The following is a 12158-nucleotide window of genomic DNA, read 5'->3' as shown; positions in this document are numbered from 1 at the left end:
TAAGTTCGATCCAAACGTTACAAATTTGAATTAATTCTTGAACGTTATGAGTTGGTGATGATAAATGTTCTTGATGGGAGAACATTTATATATACACGAGGATTTTGGTCCCTTGGCTCAATCATCTCTTTGAAGCGAAATGCTTTCCTACACTATCTAAAGCAAGAGTTCTGAGTCGAGAAGAACCAAAGTTCAAGAAGAAACCTCTGTAGAAATTCTTGACGACAATGGCTGAAGGTACGTTATTTCGTTTCCGCATTAGTTTTATTGTGTTTCTATTACAATGATTTAGAAACACAAGTTGGCTTCATTAAAATTTCTAACACTTTATTCCACCATTCTCTTTTATGAAACTTGTATTGGGTTAATTTTCATTAGGAGATTGGGTTAATATTCCAATTCTATAACGAAAGACCTAATGGAAGGTAGATATGTTAAGAGATAGCGGAACTCTCATAAATAGAGAAAAAAAAAAGATATATAAAGAAAAATGCTTTTGTTAGACAAATAAAATATTTTAATCAAAGTAGATCAAGGTTCAAGCGATAGAAATGGCATGTAAGGCATTTGCAGATCAACCATCCCCAAACCTTATAATACTGAAAGTGCTTGATAGTGGTTACTCAATGATAAATCTCACTTCCCAATGAAACATAATACTGAAAAATGGAAAGCAGATAATCTGATATATATTGAAGTGATGACCACATGACAACTTAGAGAAGAAACAAATCAATCTTGGTCAATACCAAAAATCTATACTGCAGATATGCACATACAGGGATACCTACTCAATTAAGAACTCATGAGCACAGTCCTTCAAAGTGACTCTTTTTAAGCAGTTCAAAACTGCGAATGCTGCATTTTCCTTGCAAAATCTTTTCTGGCAGCAGCAATCATTCAAGTACAAAATCACTCCGCGGTCAGAAACATCATTTTTGTAACTGACCTTACAAAGAAGAATTTCCTGCAAGATACGCATGTCTATTAAAAACAAATCATGTTTCTCTTGGACCTATGCAAGTCCAACCAAAATGAAGATGAAGATTAATTTGCCAAGTAGAAACATAACATAGATGACTCACTTTCATGAGTTCCCATGATGAATTGTTACTTTGAGATGAATCAAGAACTGCCTTATATGCAAGGTTTGATATTGCAGTTGCAGCCAACACACCTACAGGATCACCAGCGGGTGGAGTATTTACGGAATTAACTCCTTCATCATCCACATACTCAAGCTGCACAAGTGAACCAGTACACACATTTCTGACACTTCCATCATAGCAGATAACAACATCTCGAAGAATTGCCATCAAATATTTAAACAAAGTTCCAGGTTCTGTGAGTCTCTCTAGACGAACGAACTATCACTTCTCTGGATGATATCGCATGGACTAACATTTCATATGGATTTAGACCATGAAAAAAAGAGTTCTTCACCAGTCCATATGCTTCTGATGGATGATCAACTTCACCAGCGGAATACTTGCTTACAAAGTTTAAAAAGCAGTCATCAACCAAAGCCCTTGAGTAATATTTTCCTTGATCAAAAAGTTGAAGACCTAAAAATCCAAGCTGTTCAACCACTTTAACCATTGATGAATCACTTTTTGAGTCAGTCGATTAAGTTACCCAGTGCAGAAGAATTCAGGATAAATTTCGCTATTGGATCCTTCATGCTTCTAAGATGGTTCTGAACTTGCAATTCCACAAGTTCATCACGTCTTGATCTCAATTGATTGAGTATGCATGAATTTTTCTCGATGCTTCCTTGAATTTCACTAACAACAGCCTTTGATAAAATAAAATCTTTCAAACAAATACTAAAGCCTTCCATAAACAGCATCTCCACTAGTAAAGGCTGTATATAATTGAAGAAATTAAGAACCTCCATTGGGCCCTTCATGCGGTAAATATGAGTCATGATGATATCTGTCAGCAAAGACTGCACTACATCTTGTTGATCAGTGTCTAACTTCAAAATTTCACTCTCACGTATAAAATATCGTTCGCCAGAACAGTCCAACAAAAGCAGGGAACACATTCTGGAGAACTTGAAGAATTGTCCAACAAGGACCACATTTAGTAGCCTTGACTATTGCAGGTGGTGGCAGCATTGATGAGACATACATCCCCAATTGTTGTGCTACTTCCTTCTTTATGAAACCAGGTTTGAATATAAGCTTCAAGGCCAATGAAGCATCCTGAACAAGCTGCAAGTTCAAGCTCCCAGAATGGGAACTAAGCAGCTGTTTTTCCACACTAAATAATTCTAGAACCTCAGCTTTCGCAGATAGGGATTGTGGATAGAAAATATGAACACAGTCACCATCACATATAAGAGGATTGATCTTAACAGTATGATCATCGTGAATATAAACATAGAATGCTTGTAATGAGTGCTTATGAGTACTGGGGGGGGCTGTTCATAAAAACTATATCCCCATCTAAAATTTGACGATTTATAACCTGGCCAATTTTAAGATTTGTATGCCCCTTTGACTCTACAGAAATGGCATAAGTGGAGGAACCATCTTTGTATGTAATACACAAGCAGCCATCAACTACATTCTGCAAACGAGTTATATTATGCTCAGTCACACGTTCTTCAAATGTAATTCTCTTTGCTATTTCTGATGGTAACCCCACTACATTAATTCCAACATAAGGGTCTCCACTAACAACAGAACGAGAGGAAAACCCAGAACCCTTTCTGATAAATAAAGTTCTAATCTTATCAAGCCACTGCTTTGTCAAATACTCATTAGTCTCATTGCCAAATGCAAATCTTCTTGTGATGTCACGAGGTGCCTGTTAGGTAAGAAGTAAATTGATTTGAATTAAACATCAAAACAAAACAAAATTCATTAATTTAATATAGCCTGATGAAACCACAATACAAACTTTGAACAGCAAAGCTGTCCTGTTTCTATTATGTAAAGGTACCTCTGAGATTCATATACAGTGCAATTGATGATTGCAGATCATTTGTCTCGATTTCATAAGATTCAAAACTTGGAGAACCAGACCTTGACCTTTTGATCAGCTCAATCTTGCCAAGAATTTTCTTATGAAGGGACTTTGAAATATCCTACAAATCACAAGGAAAAGAAATATTAATAGCAGTTAGTTCTACAAGCAGACTCATTCAGAGTACAATTGTCAGATAATCAGGTGTTCATCATTAAAATACTTACCGAGGACATGACACATTTCCCATCTGAAATTTCTGGCACACACAAGCAATTCGGAGGAACAGGTAGCTGTTCCATAATGAACCCCTTCTGAAGAAAGTATCCCTTCCCAGCCATCTGAAATTTTTGGGTTTCTTCTGGAAGCTTCTCCAAAATTTTAAGACCCTAAAATACATAGTTACATAATGAGCATTTCCCCGTCATACTACAGGAAAAAATTATTAGACTGCAACCTTACCACAAGACATTTTTACATTCATATATCACATAAAGTCCTCCATTCTTTAGTTTATCAAATGTATTTAATTCTTCCTTGTTTATGCTCAAAACCAATCACGATTGGATCTTAAAAATTCACCGGGCTCTAAATGAACCAATCCAACCCTGGTTCTTGGTTCTCGGTTCTCTTAGGATCATTAAATCCACAACAAAACAGACTGTAACAAAAACAAGAGAACACCTTGGAATGATAATATCCAATCTGATTGTTCAAATTTTAATTTGTTCAATTGTGCCTTATAAGTAGTCGAAAAAAAAATCAAATTGTTAACGGTAATTAATGTGATAATGTATGTGAGGCATCAAAAGGATCTAATTTTATCATTTATCATATAGAAAATGAATATCACTATAGTTTTAAGGATATAGTAAAATTTTAGTAACCAAAAATATCTATAGAAATTTGGAAAAATATATTTGAGCTACAAAGACCAAAGAATAAGAATGTATAATTCATGGCAACAAAGACGAGAAAAAATCAGCAGTCCTGCCGTAACTACGTACCTGTACTGATTGCTCTTCTCTTCCACCAGTCTGCAGAGTATAAGAAAAAGTGTATGGTGTATCCTCTCGTCTCTTCCCGATTGGATATAGGTACGATGTGTAAATATGTTCAGACGTGATGCGATGCACTCAGAAGGTGTTAATGCAATGCACTCAAAACTGCGATGCATCGGACCTTTTGTTTCTTTTAATGTCCTCCAAACTACACTCCCGTGCTTACAGCTTCTCCTAATGGTATTTATCTTAACAGAAAAGATAAAAAGAACGGATGATCTACCAAAAGTAAATGCACAAGATAATTAATTTACTTGGTCTAACCAGACGTATTCAAAAGAGCAGAGATTTGTTCTTCCAAAAGGAATCCCTTCCTGTGTCATCTTCATTGTTTCACAAAAGCGAGATATTTTATGATTGACACGAGTATAAGAAATTTATATTAAAAAAAAAACAACTATAATTTTCATGTACATTCTATAGAATAATTGGCAAATAGATATGTGATATAGGCAGAACATAAAAGCTTCACAATTTCATATGAAAAACTATATTTTGCAAGGGATTCGTTAAATAATAATTAAAGGAAGAAGCTGTAATAATCCAACCACCCCTGCAGTTCAAACAGAGAGACACGATGATCAGAATATGAAATCAAGTCATAACAAGTTATTACAATCATTTGCCATAATTTATATATTATGAATAGATCATGCTTGATATCAATTATTGTCTCATCAGAATGCTTGATATCACTCGGAGTATGGAACTTAAGATATATGGCAAGCTTAAGACAAAATGGAAACCTGAATAATGCTAAACAGAAAACAGCCTTAAATGTATCGACTGAATGAATCACACAGCATCATATGTTAGTTATTATCCATGATTTAGAGGGCAGGAAGTAATGTAGGATGGACTTCCTTCCACGTCAACATCATGCTAGGTAATCCATGAATCACAATGTCAACAGATAAAATACCACTATCCACTATGAACATTAAACACATGAAAACCCCTTTCTGAAGAACACTTTAGACTTGTTTATGAAAAAAAAAAAACATTGAACTGTATGTTCTTCTATACCAAGGAACATTAATAACACATACATTGGTCTAACCAGAAGTATTCAAATTGGCAAATGATTTCAATTGTTTTGGATGTCAACCATGATTTCTTCTATTTGATACATCAGAAAATTGGGAAGCGAGGAAATACAATCTCAGGGGAAGTACATTTTCTTTTAATAGAAACTTTACAGTCGATAAATTGCTCTCCTAATTTGTTGATGCAGATATGAATCTGATACAACTGCTGCTTCCCCGATTTTGTGTTGCATTGGATTGCTGGTTTATACCCTATTTCCCTTCTGACGTTTTGGAAGATAAGCTTCGAATTATACTTGTTGTTATCAGGAAAAATACCTTTTGCCTCTAGCGAAGAGAGAATATCAACTTTATTCTTGAGGTTGAGGGCTGCTGTGAAGTAAGAAGGTTGATCAAACCTGGACAAGGAACATGTGTCGTGCTTATCCCATTCGTGTTGCCAGAACCAGTGGCCATCGCTGCTGGGACAACGAAAACTGTGCCAGTGTTGAATCATCTTGCATATCAAAGGGTCCATCTGTAATCGAAGACAAGGATAAAAAACGATGAATGACTCACACTCTCATTTTGTAAGGTACCTTTACGATAAAGTAGTCTGTGTCAGAGTCGAATATACCTTACTGTCACGGACAAACTTCTAAACAGGGTGTTTGATGTAATGCTTGGGCATGTCCGTGTCTTTTGTTATGTTCATGCTTTGTACAGCATGTAGAGGGACGGCCGAAGGCTTATAAGTCCCATTTTAGTTGGGTTGGTGGCCTCTCTAGGCTTGTAAATAAAGGTTGTGTCATGTGGACACGTGCGAGAGCTTTTCGGTCTGTAATGGACCATTTTACCCTTTGTTGTGCAACTGTTCAGAGCTTGTAAAGTCTGTTTGTAATTTGCATTGTCTATGAAGTGTTTTTCGGACATGTTTGCTTGTGGATCCCGAGTGAGGCGTTTTCTCTGTCTTGTTCTCTCTTTTGTGAGTCCTAAGGGACTAGGGGAGGCTTCGGGGAGGCTGACCTTTGCGGACGGACGCGCAAGGGTGCCGCACGACTTAGGCAAAACCAGCTAAATCCGTGTCATATGGTATCAGAGCGGGACAAGCACTCATAAAAACACTTAGCATGCAAACGTGGGGGACCTAGCGGGGCTGCGTTGAGGGCAGTCAGCACACGCGCGACCGTTTGGGGGAAAACGGGCATGGAGATGTAGGGAAAAGGAGTCGCTCAGAGGAGCGGGCATCTGAGATTGGCATTCAGAGGAATGGCCAACCCTTCGCGCAAGAGGCACCACGAGAACAGACAAGCTTGGAAGAATTTGAAGCGCACAAAGGTTGGGATGGCTGAGTTTGAGCTACGGCTCAACGTTGACAACCATACCTGATGGTGCTCAAGGCAAGCGGGGCGCTTGGCAAAAGGATGAGACCATGCAAGGTGGAATGAGTTGTTCAACGACCAAAAGAGTTATGCAAAGCTCACAGAGGTGAGGGGAATTGCTAGCTCGAAGAATTTGGTGCTCATGCATGGGCGTGTATGCGGACGATGGAATGTTTGTGGCCATCCCAAGGCGTCCGAAACTCGGCGCCATGGAGCATTGAAACTTTCTCTTCGGCATGTGAAGGATACGTCCGTGGGAGGCTGAAAGGGTGCAACGAGTTCAGCATGTTGCTAGGCCTTGAGGGGTGCAGCGGAGGCTGTATTGACGTGGAGTCGCAATCTAGCAAGTGTGTTTGCAGGAGGCAGAACAATGCACAGTTTGTTCAGCAGATCGGAGTAGTCCAAGGGGATGGTGGTCTCCGAAACGAAGAGAAATGTTGCTCCAACGGGACAGTTATCCAGGAGGGATAAGTTCCGGCTCTCCAGAGGGAGAATCATGTGGGGCGGACCTCACAAGTTGAGGAGGAGTATCTCAACAACCAACAACCCCACGAAGCTCGACGGACTGAGCAAGCGGCGAGGAGTCGTCGCATGATCTCGCTTGAGAGAATGCATTGGTGGATGCATTGCGAGATCAAGTGGGGGAGCGACCCAAAGCAACACAAATGAAGGCACACTTGGAGTCGATATGGAGATCGGACTCAAGGGAGGGCTGACCCGTGGAATGGTGGGCATGAGGGCCACCATCGACTCAATGCAAAAACGAGGAGCGGAGCAACTTGGGTGTAACTTGGCGAAGTACCCAAGCCGCATGAAGGGAGCCAACATAGAAGATGGAACATGGAGCAGAGGCATAGTGCTTTCCTTGGACAGAGGTCAAGGACATGAACTCTTGTAGAGACAAGAGCAGGATCATGTTGTTCCATGGGTCATTCATTCTAATGGAGCGGACTCATCTTGCATGGTGCCAAAGACGAAGGGAGCTTCAGGGCACATGCACTTCATCTCGGAGGAGCATTTGGTGGAAGAACTAAGGCGACTCAATTTGCGAAGGCGAAGTTGAGTTCAGAAGGCCTTAGCACGGGGCAAGAGGACGCAGAGGCGGGTACTCTTGAAGAATATGCCACAGTGTTGTCATTCAAGTTGTTGTGAAGGAAGCGGTGCGCAGCGAAGATTGTGCTGGTAGGGGCAGAGGCCCAGGATCCAGACAATGGTGTACTGATTGCAGCGAAGTCGGGGGACTTCGGGAGCTACTAGGCGACGGACTGTCCTAGAGCGGTGCTTCATCTAGGTGTGACCCAAGAGTGGGTGGATGAAGGTCGATTGCCAAAGGAGCGAACAAAATCGAAGGTGGAGGAGACCCTGCGATGTATTGGCAGAGGCCACACATGGAGGGTTCACAATTCGAGTTTATTCCACAAGGATCAGAATGCAATGGAGATGTCACCAGGAGGCGACATGGTGCAGCGGATCGTGGTGGAACAGTTCGTGGCAATGCGATACACACGAGTAAGTCCCGAGAGGGATTAGATCATATGGAGGTATGATCGGGAGCTACTGGGAGCTCCACTTCGGTGAACAACACGACGGCAAGAAGGGCTATGGATTCAAGGAGTGAAGGCCATGGTACCGCAGAGGCGGGTCTTCCGTGCGTGCATCGAATTCTGCATCGGATGAAAAGTTCGAGTGCAAGTACCAGTGAGTCCCATGGGAGGGACTTGATCATACAGCGGTATGATCGAAGCAGCTGGAGAGTTGGACTGCTCCAGAGCTCACATTCGCTTAAGGGAGCCCGACAAGTCGGAGGACAAGGTCGAGTAAGCGAACGTTGCTACCAAGGAAGCTAAGGAGAGCAGAATCGGTGCAAACCCTACAACGTGATGGCAGTGGCCATTCATGGGAGTTGCAGTCTGTCTTTCCATCGACCAAAGGGAGCTGCTTGAAGAACACAGAGGTGTTGAAGCAGGGGGTCGAAAGGGGCGAGGAAGCGACGACGAGTCCAGAGGGACTTAGCTACCCAAAATCCAGCATCAGTTAGAATGGAGGTGGACTCGGAGGAGTGCCACAGAGGCATGTCTACTGATTGTGAAGAAAAGGGATGCAGATGCGAGTCGACGGATAGTAGTGCCATGGGCAAGGCAGCGCCATGGTACCGCAGAGGCAGGACTTCCGTGAAAGGCATTGATCCCTTGCTCTCACGGAGGGAGAGGGCTTGGTCGTGAAAGGGGCCGAGGAGGTGGAGCATGCAGAGGCAATCTCCAAGTACCGAGACAAGGCTGAAGGGCAGAGGCCAAGAAACTTCGTAAGACCGGTGTCAACAAGTTTCTCGTCAAGATAGCCGTAAGTGAAGGACTTCGGGTCATGCAAGAGTGCATGACCAAGGAACGAAGCAGGCAGTATGCGGTGCTGTACCTTTGCTACTCAGTGGAGTAGGCGGCAGGGTTGATGGAGAAGACGGTACAATCCCAGAGGCGACCTCATCTATCAAAGAATTACTCCAAGTTGGGGTGAAAACTTCAGGCATTCCAGAAGTTCAATGGCATTGAGAAGGTGAATCACAGTAGCTAACTCAATGCAAGGAGTGCAAACACTTCCAGTGCTTCAGAAGTGTGAGCAAAGAGCAGGCGAAGGCCAGTAACCAGCTCAATGCATGAAGTACAACCTCGAGGAGGCGGGCGAAGTCAAGTAACCTTTGCCTTCTCAACCCTTAAGAGAATGGGCGAAACCGAGTACCCCAATTCTCTTATCTATCCAGCAGAGGAGCTCTGCAAAAGTTCAAAGACCCTTCGAAGATGATGGAAGATAATAGTTGTCAAATCCTCACCGACGGTGATCAGTGCTACTGAGAGTAGATTGTCCGCTTCATTTCCCAACGAAATGCCAATCGAAAGCGGAAGTGATGCGAACCTACTTGGAGGCGACAACTAAGTGGAAGAAGAGTCAATGAGCAGATTTTGTGGAGGAAGGACCCGAAACTTCAGAAGTTTGCGAGATGATGCTCGTTAAAGCTCCAACAAGCATCCACCCAGTTCAAGCAGCATGTGGAATTTCTAAGAGACTGGCGCAGTAAGGATGGTCTTTTCCTTCATCTGGCGGATCCGCAGGAATCAACAAGGATCAACACAACTCAGCCAACCCCACAACAGAGTCAAAGTCATTGGTGAGTTGTAGCAGCATGGCGGATCAAAGGTTCGACTACTCAAAAACAGCAGCGGAGAGCAGCTGGGAGCCAGGAGGCGCATTGTAGCTGGAGCAGAAGATTGAAGACTCAGCAAAGGCGAAGAGTTGCAGTGTTCACAAAGGCTTCGACGAGGACGTCGAAGGGATAAGTGAGGGAGAATGTCACGGACAAACTTCTAAACAGGGTGTTTGATGTAATGCTTGGGCATGTCCGTGTCTTTTGTTATGTTCATGCTTTGTACAGCATGTAGAGGGACGGCCGAAGGCTTATAAGTCCCATTTTAGTTGGGTTGGTGGCCTCTCTAGGCTTGTAAATAAAGGTTGTGTCATGTGGACACGTGCGAGAGCTTTTCGGTCTGTAATGGACCATTTTACCCTTTGTTGTGCAACTGTTCAGAGCTTGTAAAGTCTGTTTGTAATTTGCATTGTCTATGAAGTGTTTTTCGGACATGTTTGCTTGTGGATCCCGAGTGAGGCGTTTTCTCTGTCTTGTTCTCTCTTTTGTGAGTCCTAAGGGACTAGGGGAGGCTTCGGGGAGGCTGACCTTTGCGGACGGATGCGCAAGGGTGCCGCACGACTTAGGCAAAACCAGCTAAGTCCGTGTCATTACGTCGGACGTACTTAGAAGATGATGGCATGTTCTTATCACAAGATGGAAACATTCCATTGTGGAAAGCGGGCCAAAGGCCATGGATGGTAAAATTTTTTTCCGGATACCCCGTACTCATAGGACAGCAACGGTTGACGTTGCAAAATGATCCGGGCCACTAGATGTTTCAAATCAAATGATCAATATAGAGAAGAACAACAAGATAGAGAAAAAAATTAGACTTACCTGAAGAACCAAGTGAAAATAATCATAATTGGATGCGGCAGTGGTGGAGAAAATCGGCCAGCCCGCCCGAGACGTGCTCCTCGGCCGCATGTCCCTGAGACCACCTCCTCGGCGCGGGCTGGCCCGCCCGAGAGGTGCTCCTCGGCCGCATGTCCCCGAGACCACCTCCTCGGCGCGGCCAGCCCGCCCGAGACGTGCTCCCCGGCCTCATGCCACCCAAAGCGCCTCCGCGGCGCGGCTTTTTCGCCCCGGACATATGTCTCAATCATGAACCGCGAAGGGAACCACCGCTTACCGATCAAAGCCACGCCTCGAATCCCCTCCATCCGATGCCGAGCCATGGCTTCCTTTGGGGGGGGAATATGATATGACAAAAAATGGCAGACCCCACTCCCGGCAACATCACCCGCACGTGGACAGGCCCGGCGCCCCAGGGGGAGCAATGAGGGTGATGGTCTGCGCCCGGACGTCAGCCTCACTGAGCCCACAGCCCCCTCGGTTGACCCAGCACAGTCCGACGTGACAGAATCAGGTAACGGTTGAAGCTCGCCCATACCCTGCGATCCCCCAGTCCCCTACGCAACATCCTCGGCGATGTCGGACGCCATCAGAGGTACGGCCCCGACCGACGTGACGACGCGCCCGGTAAGGCCGAGCCCCCCTATAAACGTCCCCGAGCCAGAGGGAGTGAGGAAAAGGAAAAGGGAGGAAGAGCACTCTCCCTCCTCTAAAAACCGCCCCCACAACATTCTCTAACAGTGATCGTCGGAGGGGTCGGGTCGAGCACCCCGACCCGACCTTTGTGCAGGTACCAAGCCAAGGCCCCCCGTCCGGACGCGCAGGCGAGAAGTCCCCGCCCGGAAGAAGTCGCAGCGTCGCCCCGAGTCCGAGGCCGCACCCGACCGCCTCAGTAGAGACAAGCAACGCCCCAGGGAGATTCCCGCCATTCGGACCCCCGAACGAGCCGAGACGACCCCCCGGGTCACGGCTAAGAAAAAGGTGTTTACATTAACACTAGTTGTAACACTTGATTTCTATTATAAGAAGCAAGGTTGAAGACATTTGATGGCCAATGGTAGTTTCATCCTTTCCAATTCGATACCGAGCATACTGCTCGGGAGAGTAATATGCTCTCTCTCGCTCTCTCTGTCTCTTCTTTTTACTTGTTTCTTTTGTGTATGGGTAGCTGTTTCTTTTCTATTTATGTTGACATCTCTTTGTTTTAACTCTTCTTCTTCCCCTCCCCTCTCTCTCACTTTTTGTCTCTGTCTCCACGACTACTCCATCACCTCAGCCCCGTCTGCTTGAAATCCAGAGGGAGTTGAGTAAAAGTGTTAAACATTTGTCGAGGTACAGGTGATGTTGTACTGAAGAATGATGGGAGTATGGTAGCAGATCTAAGAAAGGTTAGTAATGAATAAATTTATTCTTCATTCGTCATATGAGTTATCTGTTTCTAAGATACAATGTATAGATTTCATGAATGCGGTCTTTAGGATCAATAAATGTTTAAATGGTTCTAGTAAAAAGATTTTAAGGCGCTGGCCTATATCACTGTCGATTACATGGTTTCATTCATATTGGCTAGATTTTCTTGGTTATACTTCTTCCATTTTGTTCATCTGTATTCAAATTCAATTACAAAGTCCCCACATGAATTTATACTGGAGTGATATCGTTATAATCTGTAGTAAGAATGTGG

General features: G+C 43.8%; 1 pseudogene; it reads right to left on the bottom strand.

Moving 5' to 3' along the window:
• Positions 1-787: 787 nt before the first annotated feature.
• Positions 788-11010, bottom strand: LOC135613536 (DNA-directed RNA polymerase V subunit 1-like; annotated as a pseudogene).
• Between the last annotated feature and the right edge of the window lie 1148 nt (positions 11011-12158).

The sequence above is a fragment of the Musa acuminata genome, chromosome BXJ2-6 (assembly GCF_036884655.1).
Source record: "Musa acuminata AAA Group cultivar baxijiao chromosome BXJ2-6, Cavendish_Baxijiao_AAA, whole genome shotgun sequence".
NCBI classification, from domain to species: Eukaryota; Viridiplantae; Streptophyta; class Magnoliopsida; order Zingiberales; family Musaceae; genus Musa; species Musa acuminata.
Note: the sequence above shows the minus strand (reverse complement) of the source record. Positions and strands in the feature narration are given on the sequence as shown.